This window comes from Malus domestica, chromosome 06 (genome assembly GCF_042453785.1).
Source record: "Malus domestica chromosome 06, GDT2T_hap1".
NCBI lineage: Eukaryota > Viridiplantae > Streptophyta > Magnoliopsida > Rosales > Rosaceae > Malus > Malus domestica.
The window spans coordinates 19,976,036-19,990,328 of record NC_091666.1 but is presented as its reverse complement, the minus strand read 5'-3'; the positions used below and the strand labels follow the sequence as shown (position 1 = coordinate 19,990,328).

The 14,293-nt window shown below is 37.7% G+C and overlaps 1 pseudogene; it reads right to left on the bottom strand.

Moving 5' to 3' along the window:
* Positions 1–277: 277 nt before the first annotated feature.
* Positions 278–5,144, bottom strand: LOC114823649 (aquaporin PIP1-3-like; annotated as a pseudogene).
* Between the last annotated feature and the right edge of the window lie 9,149 nt (positions 5,145–14,293).

The following is a 14,293-nucleotide window of genomic DNA, read 5'->3' as shown; positions in this document are numbered from 1 at the left end:
TCGATTTTTCGTTGAGTGACACGCTACATGTAAAATTTATGTGACACGTGAACGTTGAAATTTTGATTTATCGGTCAACATTTATTTACCAAAATTTCGATGTCTACAATAACATTTGCACGTTTATCAACGATTGAGTAATAATTCAACCATCAACTTCCATGTCATTTAGTTTACAAAATTTAGTCTACATATTTAATCTCTCTAGCATTACTCATGAAATTAAATACCCAATTAAACATAACATCAGAAAAGCCAAATTCTGGAATACACCAGCTAAAACAAGAATCAACAAACAATTACATCCGACCATTAATTGACCAAAAGATTCAGCACCAGCTCAAAGAAGTACTAGTCCATGGAAAATGAAAACCAACTTCTAATCCAGATTAGCAAAATAATTAACAATTCCTAAAGCTGCAAAAGCATATAAGACAGAGATAACAAAGATTAGTAATAATAATACTTACAGGGACATGAGAGTCTCCGTCATTCCTCTTGGCATCAATAGCTGAGAAGACTGTAAACAAGGACAAAAGTGCCAACAATCTTAGCTCCAAGCCCATCACCCTTGGTGTAGCCACGGTTAACAAGGTTGGCCCCACCACCCAAAAGCTCATACTGGTTCTTCTAGAAGCCCTTCACAACACCAGCACCAGCAATTACACCAACGGTCTGCATCACTATGTAGAAAACAGCTTTGGTAAGGGAGAGTTTCCTTGCCATGAAGAGCCCAAAGGTCACTGCTGGGTTGATGTGCCCTCCTATTGCGTGCAATTGCAAACACACAGATCTTGTCACAAAAAGTATTTTATCACAACATTTCAAGCATCAAAGGTAGCAAATCCAGATTAAAACTATAAAGTATCAAATATTTCTTATGCAAAATTTAAGGTAACAAAGAAAATCCACATACAGTAAGGTAAGGAAACACACAAAAAATTATCCAAAAATGAATAACTGAAGAAACCATGAAGTATGCACCAAAAGAAAGATGTTTTTTGAGTGAAAGTTACCAACTTTATCCTAAAAATTGAAGACTGAAGATATGTGAAGGATAATAAAAAAAGGGAGAGATTTTTTAGTGTGATCGGCACACTAAGTGATACACCACGTGTCATTATACAAATACTAGAATATGTGTGTTAAAAAGTTAATAATTTAAAAATAAAATTTCCCATCACTTACATAAAAACACGTGGTGTATCACCTGACACACCCCGATCGGAGTCAAGGCGTGTTGGCCGTCACCTGAAGGTGACGTAACCAAAGGTGCAAGTGATGTAAAAATATGGATAAATTAAAACCGAAACTAAAACTTATTTAAACTACTAAAGTGAGTGCGCAGTAGTGGGTACAACCCATAAACTACAAATGTTTGGAGCATAGATATTAACAGTAGTGCAGTTGAAACTAAATGAGTGTTTAGCACACATCCAGGAACAGTTCCTACTTTTAATTAGAGTATGTCAGAACACCAGCTTTTCCTCGTATGCCACCAAGAAAAATAAGCTATCTAGAAGGGCAAAAAATAAAAGGGTGAGTGGGCACAAAAATAAAGATTTCAAAAATTCATTTGTTTTCTGAACATACTAACCCTTCGCTGTAAAACAAGTATAGTTTCCCGAAAATCATACTACATATAAGTATGAAATCAAATGCATGCCAACAATAATTCCAGAAATATGCCACAACAGAATATCACAATTAATATAATCATGTGCTCAATAATCTATACTAGCACACAAGTCGGAGTCACCTATTGTGACATGTACGACTACACCTATGGCTCATCAATCTATGCTAGCACACGAGTCGGAGTCGCCTAATGCGACTTGTACGACAGGTTAGGTGTAATAATATAGGCTCTAGTGCTACGATCACGTAAAGGCTTGCGCTATGCGCGGGTCACCTACGAGTCGGAGTCGCCTAATACAACCTGTACGACAAGCTAGCACCTAACTTGGATCCAAGGCGAGCATGCGGTGCGGGAGGTGAACAATCACGTGAACAACTAGCCCTAGTCAGGGGCGGGAGCACTAACATCGAGGTGCAGTAATGATGAGCTAACTATATGAATATAAGCATGTCATACAATTCAATTGTTCTAAACAATACAATAAACTCATCTGAACTTACATGTGCATCTCGTATAATTACTTTAGCATTTCACAATAGTATAATATTTATAAGCAGGTAAAATGCATATGAAATGCCATGACAATATAAAACTTAACCACCAACAATATTTTTTTAAATTAAGTAAATCATGGCATAAAATGCATAAACCAATTTAAAAGCATTTGTGGAAACTATACAATATATATATATATATATATATATATATATATATATATATATATAAACAAAATGCCCACTTGCTGGTATGTCGAAGGATCGTAGCTCCCTAGCCTCGCTTGTCCACATACGTACTTAAGGTAAGTCTCTCCTATATGTGAAACAACTAATACTAATTAGTTAATAAGGACATACACTAAAACTAGGAATAACTCCTCATAGTTTGCTCAAACGAAAGGTTTGAATATACAAAAATGTTCTACTTGAAGTCACGAACCCACACGTATCAACCACTCACCGGCTGAAGGCCAGACGCACCCTCATAAGCCGTGCAACCCATGGCCATGCAGAAGCACGTGCACGGCAGAAGCTGATAGAACCCTAACAGACGTTAGGAATATTCTGTCAAAATATTCTGTTAAATAGTAGTGGCGTTACCTGACGCTGTTAGAATATTCCGTCAACTTTGATAGAATATTCTTCGTCTTCTCCGGTGAGCTTAGCCGTCGGCCACCGCCGCTGCTGTCTGGTTCGTTGGAAACTGGGGATTTTTCACCAGTTTCTAGAAAATTTTCAAACCTTAATAACTTCCTCATTTGTCAACCATTTCTAGCAAACTTTATATGGAAATGAAGCTTATGATGAGGAGAATAAATCTATACCTTTTGGAAGTCCAAAAACGAAGGGAAATGACTTAACAAGCCTCGCAAGTGATAGCCTAAAACTCACCCTCTTGAACTTGCTTGTTTCGACATCAACGTTTCTCTAAACCTAGTCTAATGGCCATATGGAGTTAAGTAGAAGCTTCCCCATGTCCTAAAATCTTGTAACTCAACCGGGATCACGATGATGCCAACTCGACTGAGTCGGAGCTTCCGAGTTGCTCCGCGTTGACCATTCAAAACTCAACAATTTGAGAATCAGTTGGTATGGTTGTGATCATGAGGTTGAGAGGATCACAATGGTGGTGTTTTTAAGTTCGATCTACGAGTTTTGGTACGTGTTCTTGGTAGTCACAGAGAAGAGAGGGTTACGGTGAGGGAGAGAGAGACTGACAGTTTCTGATTGGGGGAGAAGTATGAGGAAAGGTTCTGATTGGGTGAAAGATTTGAGAGAAAATGATTAGTTGTGAGTGAAATGGGAGGACGGGTACAATTTTAAAAGAAGAGGGGATAGAGTTTTCAGATTTCCTACAGTAAAAGAAATCAGACAATCTATCCAAAACAGTGTTTCTAGCATTGATAAAATTAACGCACCCTCGTAACAATGAGTACAAATTAATTACAAAAGTCAGAAAAATAATTTAAAGGTACACAATCACGTCCAAGTCACTTGCCAACAGGGGCATAAATGTCAATTCACATACTCAGGGAGAAATTATATAGAGAATTAGGGATGGGTCATTACACCATCCGTGTTCTCGTCACAATAAAAAATTTCTCTAAAAAAAGGAAAAATTAGGTTCCCATCCTTATTTTTCCTACTTCATTGATTAAAACCTTATTCATTTTCAATTTTTTATTTTAATAAACGTGATTAATTATTTCAATAATAAAATATTTTTTATTTCTAAATTTATTCATCTAGTGTTAGAAACGTTGCATTTGTTATATTTATATTCATGTCTAGAGTTTTTATCATATATTTTTATTTTTTTAGTTTGTACCCATTTTTAATTTGCAACCCTTTCTTTAATTTGTACCAATTTTCTTTTTCAGTTTTAATATGTACCCATATAGGAAAACTAATGAAAAGAGTTCGAAAACTTTGAGTTTTAATGACAAGGACAAAATAAAGGGTAAAATGAATGGTACCATGATTGACTTTTTTTAGTGTAAAAATGTGGTTTTTCGTTAAAATGAACAGTACCAGGAACTTTTCGTTAAGGTTCCCTATATCAATTCCTTTTTGTGCCCATATTTTTTAAACTTTTATTTGGACCCATTTTTAATTTTGCTAAATGTACCCATACTAATTATATGTATTTATTTTATCTTTTAAAATATATCAATAGCTAATTTTTAAAATATATTAATAATTATGTGGGTACATTATTTTTTTGCTATAATTTTTGTGAAGAACAATATTATTCTAAAATTGATTTTTAAGTATTTATTATATTTAAAAATATTCTTTGAATTTGTTTAAATTTCATAATTTGTGGCACATTAAATGCATAAATGCATGAATTAAATATCTAAAATGAGGCTAAAGACCTCGACTAAAATATTTAAACAAGTAAGGTTTCAGTCTAACAATTAGGTTGATTAGGGATTGGAACCAAAATGACCCATAAAAAAAACTCATATCAAAGAAAAAATAAATAAAAAAACTATCCAAAAAAGAAAAACTGAAGAAATTAGACCCATGAAATGTACACCAAAGGAAAGTTACCAACTTTATGCAAAATCTTGAAAACTGAAGAGAAGGGAAGAGAGGAGGAGCAGACCTGAGATACCAGCATTGGAGTAAACAAAGGCAAAGATGGTCCCACCAAAGGCCCAAGCACTTCCTTGGATGCCCACAGAGGCACACATTCAGAGCTCTATTGACACCCATGACAGTAAGGATGGTGATGTAGAGGAACAGGAAGGTGGCAATGAACTCAGCAATTCCAGCTCTGTAGAAGGACCAGGAGGTGAGCTCACCTGGTTCAAACAAAGGGGCTGGTGGTGGCTCCTAGTAGTCCTTGTCCGTCTGTGTGAAGGTCCCTATGGGTTGCCTTTCTAGGGACTTGTTGGCTCCAAGCTTCACATCTTCTTCCTTGCCTTCCATGGCTTAGCTTCTCTCTCTAGATGATTTGGTTTTACACTCTCAGAGCAAGGGTTTGTGAGTTGCAAGAAAGGCCTGAGATAAGGGGACTTAAATAATGGATACATGGAATATATATGTATATATATATTTTTTTAATGTTGTGGTCCAATTGCTTAATTATCTGAACTATTTTTCTACTTTTTTTCTTGGGGAGGTGGGGTGATCTTTTTTTCCCTACCAAGCAAAAGTTGGTTGTTTTATGTGATAAATGTATGTCTTGCATGTTGCAATACGGGCTAATGGTGGAATATAAATAAATGAGTTCAAACAAATCTATAATCACATGTTGTTGAGGTTAAATTAAGTACGCTATAAACTTGAGGATTAGTAAATTACAAATTTCAAAATCATCATCAAATACTGGATTAGTAAATGAACAGGTCGTATCTTGTAACACCCATTAAAATGAACAGGTAATATGATCCGACCGGAACTTAACACATTAATATTAACTGATAAATGACCCGACTTGTTACCCGTTGAAGAAAATCTTGAACCAATAAATAATCAAATGAAAACATATACTAAATTATACATACCACATTCTCACATAAATATTACTTCAAACACAAAAACAAATTTGTCTTTCAAGTATTACATAAATATTAATTACTCTAGAAGTGTGAAAAATATATTAAAAATATATATAAAAACACTCGTAATGACAAGTTTTACAACTTTCATGAAGGGTTCAATTTCGAAATTCACCACTATAATCACATAAACTATAGATCGAAATTTAACCGTTGATTGTCATTTTTATTTACGCTTCATTCTTCTCACCAAATTTGTAACGGCCCGTTCCCAAATATTACGATTTTTATAATTTTAAAGCATGAATTTACAAAAATGCCATTTGAGGCAAAAATGTTGACTTTTGTTGACCGTCTTGTTGTGTTACATAAGATTCTTTTCCTTGGCGTATCTTTGTAGTACTCGTTGTCACAAACACATGGGTAAAAGAGGAATTGAATGTGGAGTTAAAATGTAAATTTTAGGAAATCTGATGCATTAAGGGTATTATGGTAATTTTACGTCCCACGAGATATTTTTCTCGTTTCATCCTTTCTCACTTTGGTTGGGGTGCCAATAGGGGCCCACCCCTATTTTGGGTTGTCTCCCAGCCCACTCTTTTTCTTTTTCTTTTTCCACCCTTGGACTTCTTTCTCTAGAACCCTATCTTTCTTCTTATCTCTCCCTTTCGCCTCTGCATTCTCACCTCCCCTCCTCTCCTGTCCGAGCTTAGACACACACGCACAAACAAACAACGATGACACCGCCTCTACCACCACCATGGCTGACACTCCGGTGACCCCACCACCATCGAGACCTCCCCATCACGACCCAGACCGACTGAGGCTCATCCTTCTCTCTCTTCTCACTACACAGTGACATTGCCATCGTTCAAAGTTTCTCTAACGAATCCTCACCGTTTTCGACGATGGTGAGCTTAAAAAACCATCCCAAACTTCCTAGATTATGTTTTAGGGCACAATTATGATAGTTTTGACTTGCGTGGTATAGTTTTGGACGCAGGAAACCTCGGGAAAAGCTTCCCTAATCTTCCGACGAGGACCACGACTATTGCAGGCGTTTTTCAGCCAACTCCAACCACTACTCGACCTTTTGTTGGCACGAATCTATTATCCTCATCCCCAACTTCATTTCCATAGGTAGAAGATAGTTTTTGATGGAGAAATGAGCTCGAACGGAGCTCTGGAAATGTTGCCCAAAAGCCGGCCAACCTCAGGCCTCATGAGGAAGGCAAGTACGCCTATACTCGTGGGCTCATGGGGTTGCAATGCCCGACTTGTGGAGCACACCTCCTCCACCGGAGGTACTGTACTTCGCCACCGTCCATGAAAGTGCTGGTAAATTTTTCGGCGACTTTTCTGACAACCCATCACGACATGTACGATGGTGCATGGCCTCCATGTGGCCACTCGTAAGGCAGCTCGTGGGGGAACCTAAGGTCCCTCCTTAGGTTTTTCAATGTGCCAAATCCGAATCCACTATCCATTTTTCCAAATTCAATCGTTTTAGTAGAGTTTTATTAATTGGTCTCTATTTGTAGTTAGGTGCGCCGGTTGGAAGTGACCCTGTCCTCCCTAGTTCGAACGGTTCTTCGGCGACGGAATATCTGTGAGTGGACCCCTTCTCAAATTGCATGTTTTTATAAAATATTAGGTTTGCATGCATTTCATATTTCATGATTTGAGTATGTTTTATATTATGTTTTACGGATTTATATATTTCTAGTTTATAGAGAATTTATGGTTTATTTAAATATCTTTTACGAAATATTTGTGATTTATCGAATTTATGTTTTATTAAAGGTTATGAATTATTGGATTTCGTATATGAAATTTTGTGGATTTACGAATATGAATTATCATGGATTTATGAGATGAGGCTTTAAGCTTATGAGCTCTGGTGATTTGATACGAGTTTTTTAGATACGCTTTTGGTGCTTATCTAGTGAGTTATTATATAGCACATACACACAACACAAGTATATAGACGTCTATGGCCATGGGACATAGTTGAGGATATTTATGACATACTCCCAGCTTCACTGGTGAAACCAGTGTCAGACAGCTTCACTAGCCACGGCTAGTGTTGGTGTGTTATGTGTGTGTGTGTGTGTGTGTGTATTTCTTATCTGGAGTAATCCTGAGTAGTACAGCTTCACCTTTGGGTGATGGTTATGCCTTCGGGCGACTATGATACCGCTAGTTGAGTACATCCTTGATGTGATTTACGGATGTTTTACAAATTTGGCTTCAAGTGACTATGTCACCATTATTGAGCACTGGTTCACACGTACACAATTTACGGATGTTTTTCATGGCATGCTAGAGTTTTTAGAAAACCTACTTTATAGTACTATATGAGTTTTCAAAACAGGGGGCTAGTATGTTCGATAAGAAAATGGTTTTCTTATTATTAGTATTATTATAATAAACTTTGGTCCACTCACCCTTTGTTTTGCATCCCCTTCAGGATATAGAATCGAGGCATATGATCCCAGCATCAGAGCATTTCCGCATAGGTATCTTCGAGTCTTCTCAGTGTAGGACCCATTCCTTTGTTCGTATCTTTTTTATAATAACTCTTTCACATTATTCTTGATTAATTGTATGCTCTAAACATGCTTCCGCATTGGCATATTCCTTTCTAATTACATATTTTATTACCATTAATGAAAATATTGGTTGGAGTTTATAAAAGTATCTAGAATCTATATAACGTTGACTCACATTTCAGTTAATCGTAAATATTGGAATGTGATATAAACTATCCGAACCATACATTTTTCTAGATCTACTAAAAGATCATGTTTTAAAAAAAAAAATTGAAAAAAAAAATTCAGTGAAAGAATAAAGTGTAAACGACAATCGACGATTAAATATAAATCTAAGGTCTATAGATTATGTTGTTGAATTTCGAAGTTGACCCCTTCACGAAAGTTGCAAAGCTTGATATTACGAGTGATTGTATTTTTTTTTTCTTCATTTTTCACACTTCTACAATAATTATTATGAATTTTATTAATCTTGCACTCAAATAAAAATATTATTCATGAGGGTTTGGAGGATTTTAAAAATCTAAATGACGATGTAACTATCATCTATGTGTGGAGGATGCAATCATAAGCGTTTATATGTTCTTTCACATTTTTTTCACACTTGTACATTAATTATTATGAATTTTTATTTATTTTGAACTCCCCTAAAAATACTATGCACGAGGGTTTGCAGAGTTTTAAAAACTCAAACAAAGATGTACCCATCTCAAAGTGTAGAGGATGCAATCACGAGTGTTTTCGTGTTTTTTGACATTTTGTGCAATTGAAAATTAATTATTTTAATTTTGTAATATGTATGGTTTTTTTTTCTTTTGCTAGAAAAGAAAATCAATTAAACAGAAGAACTCTAGTAGAACCAGTTCTAGAAGCATAAAAAAGAAGAGCAATAGACGCTTCCACAGGGATATAGGCATCCCAAATATGATGATTATCTATCTTAATACCAACCGAAGCTAAGATCATCTCCAACCCTTGGGTTAAAATTTTAAAATTTTAACACATAAAATTTAGGTTTAAACTAAAAATAGTTTTTCTCCTCTGACCCTTCTGGTTAAATTTTTAGCCCGAAATTATTAAAAAATGAATTTAGGATAAATGTTTTCTTAAAGTAAATTTAAAAAATATATATGTAGACTATCCTAATTTAATTTTATGAACATTTTAACCTAAAAATATTTAGTTTCTGATAAATATTAAAAAAATAACTAAACCGACCATAAAACTCATGGAACACTATGAAAGAATATGAAACTCATAAAAAAAAAATTTAATTACTTTAACCGTTGGATTTAAATTTGGACCGTTAGATTTTTTTTTTTTTTTTATCGTTGGACTTGATCGTATTAGATCTTAATCATTGGATTCAATAAATTTTATAAATATAAAACTAAAAAAATACACATATATGGTAAGCCAGCCCCACTAACCTAGGGGGAATTTTGGGTTAAATTTGCCCAAAAATAAGTTTTGGGTTAAAACTCATATTTGCCCCAAGGATTGTAACAAGTTGGGGTAACTTTAGGACCTAAAATCCGCCACAAAATTTTGCTTCCCTAAACACATGGTTCCATCTAACTTCCTGGAATGAAGAGGTGCACCACTTGATGTCTTCTAAAATGGATCTTAAATTCCACGGAGCCTCGCACTTCCCCTGAACAGCGTCAAAGATAAGCTTGGAATTGCCTTCAACAATAATATGGCTTAACATTTTCCTTCTAGCCCAAGTGGTAACTTCCTGAAGCGCCAAAGCCTTAGTGACATTGATGGTATTTGATCCCAGATTTAAAGCTCTGGCAAGAAGAGGGTTTCCCTGCTCATTCCTGATAACATAACCTCCAGCAGTGACTGAGTTTAGAATTGAACCATCAAAGTTAATTTTAACAAAAGGATAACTCGGTCTACACCACTTAATAAAAGAATTCGAGTTATTCTCCTTAGCTCGGTTTGAATCTTTCATATTTTCTTTAAAGTAGGTAGTAGCAATTGTCATGGCGTGAATTAGAGTTATGTTATAGATTGGATCACCACTTAATAAAAGAATTCGAGTTATTCTCCTTAGCTCGGTTTGAATCTTTCATATTTTCTTTAAAGTAGGTAGTAGCAATTGTCATGGCGTGAATTAGAGTTATGTTATAGATTGGATTTTCACTTCTAAAAACAATTCCATTCCTATCGTTTCAAATTTGCCAACAAATCATCAGAGCCTTGCCAAAGATGCTCAAATCTGAGTCATCCTTATGTGATTGGCTCCTTAACCAATCAATAAAACTTCTAGTCACAAGAACATTTCCCAGCGTATTAGCATTTCACAAATTCTGCACTTGCTTAGCAAAAAAATGATATGATCTTGGTCCTGCCCACTATTTTTTGCAGAAAGGGCAACTTGTATCAATGTTATTCATGAATCTACTCAACCTTGTTCTTGTTTGGAGCATACCTTTAATAAGACACCCAAAGATTTTAACCTTTAGGGGTAAAGTGTGCTTCCAAAAAATATTAAGAACACACTAAACAGGAGATGAGACATAATTATCCATTTGTAACCACGGTGCGGGCTTAACTGAAAACTTCCCTTTTACACTAGGACCCCGAATTATTTTGACATTAGTATGATGTAGAGGAATAAGAATAGTACAAATCTTGTTGACAATATAGGTGTCTTGATGCATGGTAGGCCAGTAGTAGCCTGCGTTTAAAGCCTTCTACACTAAGGATCGGCCTTTAGAGTGATTTCCACAAACACCTTCATGGATTGAGCTTAGAACTTTTAGGTCATTGGGAGGCACTGGGCAATGAAGATGTGGTCCGGTGTAGGATCTTTGAATGAGAATGCCGTTCCACATGTAGTAGCATGCTGCCTTTATTTGGAGCTTTCTAAACTTCAACCTTTTCGTAAGGAGTGTGCTCTTAACCAGATAGTCTATAATAGAACTTTGCCAGTTGGGAGTTATACTAACTTGTGACACTTCGGTTGTTGGCTCCGCCTCTATGCTTGGCTTGTCTAGATACTCCATCAAAATAAAGCGTTTGAGTTGGTGGTCTAGGGCGAAGCCTAGGCCAGTTAGCGCGTCCACGTAGACGTTGTCTGCCCGCAGAACTTGAGTGAGAGTGTAAGTATGAAATGCCTCAAGTTTCTTGCATACCTTCTTTAAGTATTGCGTCATCCTCAAATGTTTTGTCGTGTACTCCCCTGTAGTTTGGTTGGTGATTAGCTGGGAATCGAAATGAATTGCGAGCTTCTTCACCGCCAAGTCTTTTGCCATTCCGAGGCCTGCTAGTAGGGCCTCGTACTTTGCTTCGTTGTTGGATGCTTTGAAGCCTAGAGTGATTGCCTGCTCGAGCATTAAACTGTCTAGGGTGACAAGGACCACGCCTGCTCCTGAGCCTTTGTAGTTGGATGCGCCATCAACAAGCAAATGCTAGAAGTCTCCACTGGGGGGGAGCAGGCATGGCTAAGGTGTGCTTGGTTGTTTCCAGGGCGTCGTTGGGTCGCTCTGTTGCGTCACCTAGGCTAGGAGTGAATTTTGCTATGAAGTCCACCAAGGCTTGCGCCTTTATCACCGTGTGGGGTCAGAAAACTAAACTATATTGGCCAAGTTCCAACGTCCATTTCATCACTTGTTGAGAAACATTCTAACCATGTAGGATTGATCGTAGAGGATATTGAGTCATGAAAATGATTGTATATGCTTGAAAGTATGGTCTGAACTTCCAAGCCACAACAACTAGGGCCAAAATTAATTTCTCGATCTTTGGGTATCTAGTTTCCACATCGAGAAGAGCCTTAAAGGTGTAGAATATCGACAGTTGGGCCCCCAACTCTTCTTGTATGAGGGTAGAGCTCACGGCCGCTGCTTCTGGCTTGGATAGTAAGTGAGGTGATGTAAGATACTTCTTCAGGTTTTGGAAAGCCTTTTCACACTCATCATCCCATTTATCTCGTTGTGCCCTCGTGATGGCCTTGAACAAGGGTTTGCATCGATTGGTGGACGGCAAGAGAAAGTGGTTGATGGCAGCTGTTCATCCGGTCAAGCTTTGGATCTCCTTCAAGATGCTTAGAGATTTCATTTCTAGGTTAGCTTAGATTTGCTTGGAATGTGCTTAGATTCCTCGTTGGGTTACTATGTACCCTAAGAATCTGCTTGAAGATACTCTAAATGTGCATTGGCAGGATTGAGCTTCATCTTATGTTTTCTAAGGATGTTGAAAGTTTCCGCCAGGTTGCCGATGTGGTCTGATCGTTGCTTGTCTTTCACCATGATGTCATCGACGTAGACCTCCATGGTTACTTCAATTTGCTTATTGAACATCATGTTTACTAACCTTTGGTAAATGGCTCCTGCGTTTTTGAGACCAAAGGGCATGACTTTGTAGCAGTAAGTGCCTCGCTAGATCACAAACACAGTTTTCTCCTTGTCGAGCTCGTACGTGACTATTTGGTTGTAGTCGGAGTATGCGTCGAAGAAGCTGAGCAGCTGGTTCCTAGAAGTTGAATCTACTAATAGATCGATTCGAGGAAGTGGGTCAGGATTCTTTGGGCATGCTTTGTTAAGGTCGGTGTAGTCTACGCAAACCCTTCATTTGCCCTTATTTTCTTCTTTACTAGCACGACGTTGGCAAGCCATTCTGAGTGTGCTACCTCTTCGATGAATCCGGCCTCTAGTAGCTTGTCAATTTTTTCTTAAATGATCATCACTCATTCAGGTACAAAATGCCTTCTTTTTTGGATCATCGGTTTTGTAGCAGGATTGACGTGCAGCTTGTGGCAAACTATCTTGGGATTGATGCCGGGCATGTTAGAAGGTGACCATCCAAAGATGTCACGATTTTCCCTAAGGAAAGCCGTGAGTTCTTCCTTCTTTACCGGGCTCAAACGTTAGCTGATTCTAGCCTTCTTTTTTGGCTACTAGGGATCAAGAATAATGTCATCGGTGTTCTCTTTGGGTTTTCATCCTATCTCGTCTGCTGGAGTGTTATCTTGGACACCATTTTCTTTATCCAACTGTTGTAATTACTATTTGGTAGCTTCATTGTCCCTTTGGGCCTCGGTAGCCTCTACTAGGGTAAAGGTCTTCTTCTTTGATTCCTTCAATACTTGCACAGTGCATCGTCGAGATGCGGCCTGAACCATGGCCCGCTTTTGATGTCAGGAAGGATTTGGTGGATCGAGATTGAGAACTTAGAGTAGTTTTTAGTCGTCAGGCCTTCTTTGGTTATGGGTCGGTCCCTAAGCTTGGCCTCCTACCTTCTTTTGTTGTACTGCTTCCTATCTTTTTTCTTTTAAGCCACTACCAAATTTTTTCGAAGTTGCTTAGGTGCCTTGTTTGCTTGTCGAGCCTCATCCCAAAGTGGATGCTTTTCTACCAGAGTGAAAGAGTCTGCTAGAGTTAGATCTTCTTTCATGGTCAATTCTCTGAACAGTTGGTGGTCTATTGGGAGTCATTTTTAGATGGCTGCACTTGTTATCAAGTCGTCGCATCTGACTATCTTTGCCTTCTCTACTTTGAACATCTTCACGCTTCACATTGAACAAATGGTCAGAGTTTTTCTTGATCGAGTGGTTGGATGAGTATTCTTTGGTGAAAATAAATGAAAGATCATCAAAACTCCGGATGGATCGTGGCGGTAAAGTGTGAAACCAATCTTGCGTCTTGCCTTGTGAAGTGGTGGCCAATATCTTGCACATAAGGGCATCGTTGTTCCGATAAATGACCATTGTGCTTCAGTAGTGCTTCAAGTGTCTCTCCAAATCCTCATCTCTTTTAAAAAATGTGAAGTGTGGCATGCGAAACTTATGCGGAAGCTCTGCCTGCTCGATCTAATCCGTGAAGCGTGACCTGCTCATGTTGGTCATGTCCCATCATAGTGCTTCATCGGTGACTTCGTAGTGTTGGAAATCGCACAATCGCTTGTTTAAAAGCCTCTCTATCTTTTCTTGAATCTACTTTTGTTGGGGTAGTGGAGCTCTTGGCTACTCTTCTACGTACTCGGCTCGTCTATGTCGCGGTGGCGGTGCATATGGTTCGTTCCTAGTAGGCAAGGGAATTCTTCGCAAACTGCTAGTTGAACTTGAGTTGGATTAAGTGACTGCTT